Below are 5,932 nucleotides of genomic sequence, written 5' to 3' on the forward strand. Positions count from 1 at the left end.
TCCTCGCTCTGATGGGAACGCTCGCAGATTTACAGTGAGGCTCTGTCCCCTCCCCCGATCCACCAGGAGCAGAGCTGGGGCAGCCTGGGAGTGGCGGGGACTTGTGTTCATTGCTGGAGATCGTCGGAGGGACCTTGGGGTCCCTATGAGTCCGAATCCACTCGACAGCTGTGGGTTTGAATTTTTTCTGGGGAAATAGGTGTGTCACCGCATGGGTAGTCACTGTCACAAAGTCCATTTTCTAGGGGTCACTCTCATGGGGCATGTAGGCATTACAGGGCAGGTTGGGAGCAGAGGTGGGAGCTAGAGAGCAAGGGCGGCGCGGCCCAGTCTGGACCGGCCTGGCACCAGGTAGACCTATACGGCGAGACTGCTAGTAGGGGAGGAGAAACCGAGAAAACAGGTTTCCCCGCCTTGGCAGATGCAGCCCTGCCGCCCTGACCCTGGGACTAAGCCGGACAGGGGTATCTCAGGGGCAGAGCGGACAGGGAGCCGCCCCCAGAGCCCGCGCCTACGCCCTGACCCGCCAAGTTGCATCCTCAGACTCCTGGCTGCAGGGGGCGCTGCGGGGCCGTCCGAGGGCTCTCTGGGGACTCCAGGAGGCGGGACCAGCAGGCAGGAGGAGCTGCAGGAAATGGACAGTTCTTTCCACCTTACAGACGGGGACACTGAGGCCCAGTCAGTTTTTAGACAACTGTGCTGTCGATCACCCCAACTCTTTGAGCCCAAGCCTCCCTGGCAGTACAGCTGGAGCAGTAGTACCCCAACCTTCCCACCACGGGACACCAGCGAGGCTCGAATCTCATAACCAACGCCACAGAATGAACGGGGTGTTGTTAGTCCATCATGGAGTGTAAGAACCCGAGCCTTCGAGATTTTCTTGTTCGAGGCCCCCAATTGAGGGATAGGGAAACGGAGTCCCGGGCGCACAGGGTAAGTCCAGGATCTGGATTCGAACCCAGGCCTCCTCCCACCCCCTGCGGTGCTCTTCGCTGCTCCGCAGCCTTGACCTCCATGTCCTCCCCCACCCCGCCCCACCTTGCTGCCCTCAGGGAAGCGCCCAGGCGGCGATGGCGGCGGACGTCGAGGGGGACGTGTACCTGTTGGTGGAGCACCCCTTTGAGTACACCGCCAAGGATGGGCGCCGCGTCGCCATCCAGCCCAACGAGCGCTACCAGCTGCTGAGCCACACTACGGAGCCCTGGTGGTACCTAAGGCGCGAGCCCGGCGGGCGCCCCTTCTACCTGCGCGCGCAGTGTGTGCGTGAGCTGTCGCCGCTCGGCGGCCCCGCTGCTGTCCGCCCCGCCAACGCCCCACGCGGGCCCACAGCCCAGAGCCGCTCGCCTACGACTACCGGTTCCTGAGCGCGCCGACGCCTTCGGACCCCGACGGCGCCCCCACCGAGCCAACGCGCCGCGCACGCTCCCTGTGGCGCCCAGCGCGACAAACTGTCGCCGGGCCTGCCTGCCTGTACCTGGGGCCCCCTGCGCCTGTGCGGCCCGCCCAGTCCCTGGACTACCTGGCTCCTGCCGCTGCGCCCCTGCCGGCGTCCTCCGGAGCGCGGGCAGCTCCAGGGCCTGCAGGTGGCGGGCTCCTGGGTGTGTCCGCGGTGCCTGGCGAGCAAAGGCTAAGAAAACATCAGCAAGGCCATTCAGGACGTGCGTGGGCCGCCGCGGGAGGAGCGCCCGGACCAGGTGCGTCACCAGGCGAGGAGTAGGAGTGCAAGGAGACCCGCTTGGTGTGGGGCTTGACACCCAGTGTCCCCTGGATCAGTTCGTTCACACAGGGTACCGGGCCTCACCTTTCTCAGCCCCATACCAGCACGGTACAGACTCACAATGCAGATGATGCATGTCCAAAATGCCAAAACTCTGGGAGGCCAAAGGTTTTTTGTAACTCGATTGGTGGCAAAATTTGACTTGAACTGTTGCGATGTCATTGATATCCAAACCCGTCGCCGTGGAGTCGATTCCGACTCATAGTGACCCCACAGGACAGCGTAGAAAACTGCCCCATAGGGTTTCCTAGGCTGTAATCTTTACGGAAACGGACTGTCACTTCTCTCCTCGAAGAGTACCTGGTAGCTTTGAACCGCCCACGTTTTCCGTTAGCTTTAGAGCGCTCAACCACTGAACCACCAGAGCTCCCTGCAAGCCCTGGATCATCTTTATTTATCCCACTTATGAATATTCATGTTTTGCTGCGGAAATGCTGTTGTTAGCTTCACCTGAGTCAGCTCCAACTCCCAGAGACCCCATGTACAAACAGAACTGAAAGCGGCCTAGCCCTGTCACATCTTCAGTATTGTGGGTATGCTGGAGTCCGCTGTAGTGGCCACTGTGTATTTTTAGTGCTTTCAACCTAGGGGCTCGTCTTCCAGCACAGTGTTGGGCAACAGTCTGTTGTAATCCAGAGGGCTTTCGTTCGTAAAATTTTACAAGTAGATCGCCAGGCCTTCCTAGTCTTAGTCTGGAGGCTCCACTGAAACCTGTCCACCACAGCTGAATGTACTCATATTTGAAATACCAGTGGCATAGCTTCCAGCATCACAGCAACACACAAGCCACCAGTGTATGACAGACTGAGAAATGAATGGGGTGCAGAAATGCAACTGAGTGTAATTACAGGATGCTGCCCCAAGCCCAGCCAGAGCATTACATAGCACAGGGTGGGTGTATGTAAGACAGAGAAGAAATCGGGCTGGCTGAATTAAATAAGGCCTACATTTCAAGGCCCTGTGTGCTTGACCAGCTCTAATTAGTCTCTGAATCTAAACCTAAGTACAGACCACCATATAACTTTTGCTGCTGGCACCAGAAAACTACTTGTGATTAACAAACTAGGTGCTTAGACAAGATAAGGGCCTACACTTCAAGGCCCTGTGTGCTTGACCAGCTCTAATTAAATAGTTTTCTGAATCTAAACCTAAGTACAGACCACCATATAAATTTTGCTGCTGGCAGCAAAAAACTACTTGTGATTAACAAACTAAGTGCTTAGACAAGGTAAGGGGCTACCTTTCAAGGCCCTGTGTGCTTGACCAGCCACAAATTAGGTAAAATCCTTCTGAGTTGGTTGTCAAAGCCTCACCAGGTTGCTGTGAGTCAGAATTGACTCGACGGCAATGGGGGTTCACCAGGTGCAGAGTGTGTGCAGTAAAGATGGGGGTTCACCAGGTGCAGAGTGTGTGCAGTAAAGATCGACAAGGCCTGTGAATGACCTTTCACATGAGACAAACATGAACAGGGACCCCTCGCAGGGGCTCAACACAAGATCCAGAAGCATCACGCATGCACAACATCCCAGAATAAGTCCTGTTTGACATCCCATCAGCCTTTGTGATAGACTCCATCTTAGTTCGAGCAGCCTCTGCCAGGAAGTCCATCTTGAATTCTAACTGCGTGGGCACGTGATCTCCATAATCCCTCCCCTTCCCCTAGAAATCTCCACCCATCTAATGAATAAAGATAATGCCTTTTTCCCACCTAAAAACATTTGTAAGCCCTAAGAAATCCTTTGTCCAGTGAGAGACTGGAGGCTAGCGTAGGTGGAAACCCCTCTCCCTCTCTCCCTCGGGAGCCTTTTACTTTCTTTCCATCCCTAATAAACCTTTGTTCCTGTGGAACCTCTGAGCCTCTCCTGGGCATTCTTGGTCAGAAGTAGGTCAGAACCTAGGCAGGGCTTAGTCTCGAGCTGGGAAGCCTTGCCCTGTAACAGAATTTGGCGACCGCAGCAGGACTGATTTTTTTTCCTCAGACCTGGGTGTGGGAGCCAATAAAGAGACCTACTAAACCCTGATGGACGGACAAGCAGCTGCCAAGACACCATCTTTCCTGTGTCGCTCCCTCTGGTGATTAGACTTCCATGCCTGCTCCTCTCATCCGAGTTTCCATAAGAACAAAGGATATTTCTCTCTGTCTTAACCTGACTATTTTTCCTGATCTGATGTTTATGGTGAGGGGCTTGGCCCCTAGGTCTGGTAAACCTGGTAAAGCAGGCGTACTTAATAGATACTCTTCCCAGATTGAGTTGAAAAACCGCCTTCCTGGACCTGCACAATCTGGGGAGTCTCAAGGGTGGAGTGATTCCCTTGATGGAGACTTGGCTTCTGAGGTGAGGGGGTCACCCCAAGATCCATTAGGTGTAGTCTGCGCTGAGGTGGCATCACTCCAAGATCTGTTAGACCTGATATACTCTGCAGAACTGACAATTGACTCTCCTCTTTCTCTCTCTCACTTTCCTCTCCATTTTATTTTCCTTTTCATTAATTGCCAGCTGGTGGGTGATAGCCCTGGCATTTTGCCCAGTTAATGTGTTTCTACCAGTTCAGGCCCATTCTTGTATTTGTGATCGCAAAGAGGGACTACTGGTGACTCTAGAGTTTGGGCAGGTGTGATAATAGCCACCATTTTTGTGTGTCTAGATGTTGTCTATCTCTGGTTCATGCAGAACTGGGAGGTGGATAGGGGTAGCCAGGGTAGGAAAGGGTGGGGAAGAATAGCATGGCTGTCTATAACATCCAAAGGGCTCTATGCATCAAGGAAAGCAAATGCTCTGAGGGTCTCTAGTGGCGGTGAGGGGAGCTAACCAGGGTAAGGAAAGGAAAAAGCGTGGCATTTCAGGTCCCTCTCCTACTCCAGAAGGGCCCCCAGCTCTGAGGATGTATGATTCCGGTCCGTAGATTGGCCCCCCGAGGAGGAAAGTGAGAGCTGCAGCGCTGACTTCGGATCGAGTGAGCGCCTGGGAAGCTGGCTGAAGAACCCTTTTGTAGATCTATGATATGAATGCCCCAACTTAGGCATTAAGCTGCCAAGGTAGTTTCTAAAACAACTTTACTACCTGTAAGATGTTGTCTTTAAAAATAGTGATAATAATAATAATAAAGTTAGGAGCAGGAAGATGTGTTTCACTGACCTGGATCAACAGGAACTTAATTTGGGGGCTAGATGTTTCATACTCAGCTCACCCCAAAGTTGCAAAGTGTTTTGACTTGAAGAGAAGAAGGTAGAGAAAGAGGAGGCCATTCCCTTCTGAAAAAGTATTTGAAGGTTTTTCCCAGTAAAATAATTATTTTAATTGATTTAAAGAAAACCCAGTCAAGGGAACTTCAGGTTGATCCACGACTGGGCTTTAAGAAGTCTACCTTCCTAAATCACATTGATTCAGGGTAGGGTTACACACCCGATTACTGTAACTGCCGTCAGTAAATTGTACACCTGTAAAAAGTTGAATTGGCAGAAGTTGTTTTATGGATGTATTTACAACAATGACAAAAACAAGAAGAAGAAGAAAGAGGAGCTGCTGAGGCTGCTTCTGTAGAGCCAAAAACCTCAGGGAATTTGGTTTCTTGGTTTGGAGGTTTAGGGTCATGTTTTCATGGGACATCCTAGTTAACTGGCCTAATAGCATATTTAGTGCTCTGTTGTACCTCCTAGTTCAGTGCATACTGCCCGGGGCCTTAAAAGCTTGCAAGCAGCCATCCAAGGCACAACAATTGGTCTCCACTCACCTGGAGCAACAGAGGAAGAAGAGTCAGGAATAGGAGGAGGATATGGAATGTGGGGCTAATTGCCTCCATTTTCTGCCTCCTTTGCGGGGACACCAGAAGGACTGGATGTTGCCTGGCTACCATTACTGAAGAGTTTGATCAAAGATTCTGCAGAAGAATCCTGATCCAAAGCGGGGAGATGCAGAACAGCATTTCAAATTCTCAGGGACTCTAGACTTTCTGGAGCCATGGAGGCTGGATGAATCCTGAAACTATTGCCCTGAGATAAACTTTAAATGTTGAACAAAAAATGTTCCTTGAGTCATCTTAAAACCAACCAGTAGTTCAGCATAAATGGTCAAAAAGGCCTGCCTTGAGCATTATGTTTGTATAAGAGCTATCTATACAGAATCAAATTGACAACAGCAAGTTGAAAGATTAGAT

At 51.9% G+C, this 5,932-nt stretch overlaps 1 pseudogene; it reads left to right on the forward strand.

Annotated features, from left to right (window-relative positions):
• The first annotated feature begins 1,070 nt into the window (after window positions 1-1,070).
• LOC100674933 (rho GTPase-activating protein 27-like) lies at window positions 1,071-4,756 on the forward strand (annotated as a pseudogene).
• Window positions 4,757-5,932: the final 1,176 nt, after the last annotated feature.

Source organism: Loxodonta africana, chromosome 18 (assembly GCF_030014295.1).
Source record: "Loxodonta africana isolate mLoxAfr1 chromosome 18, mLoxAfr1.hap2, whole genome shotgun sequence".
Lineage (NCBI taxonomy): Eukaryota > Metazoa > Chordata > Mammalia > Proboscidea > Elephantidae > Loxodonta > Loxodonta africana.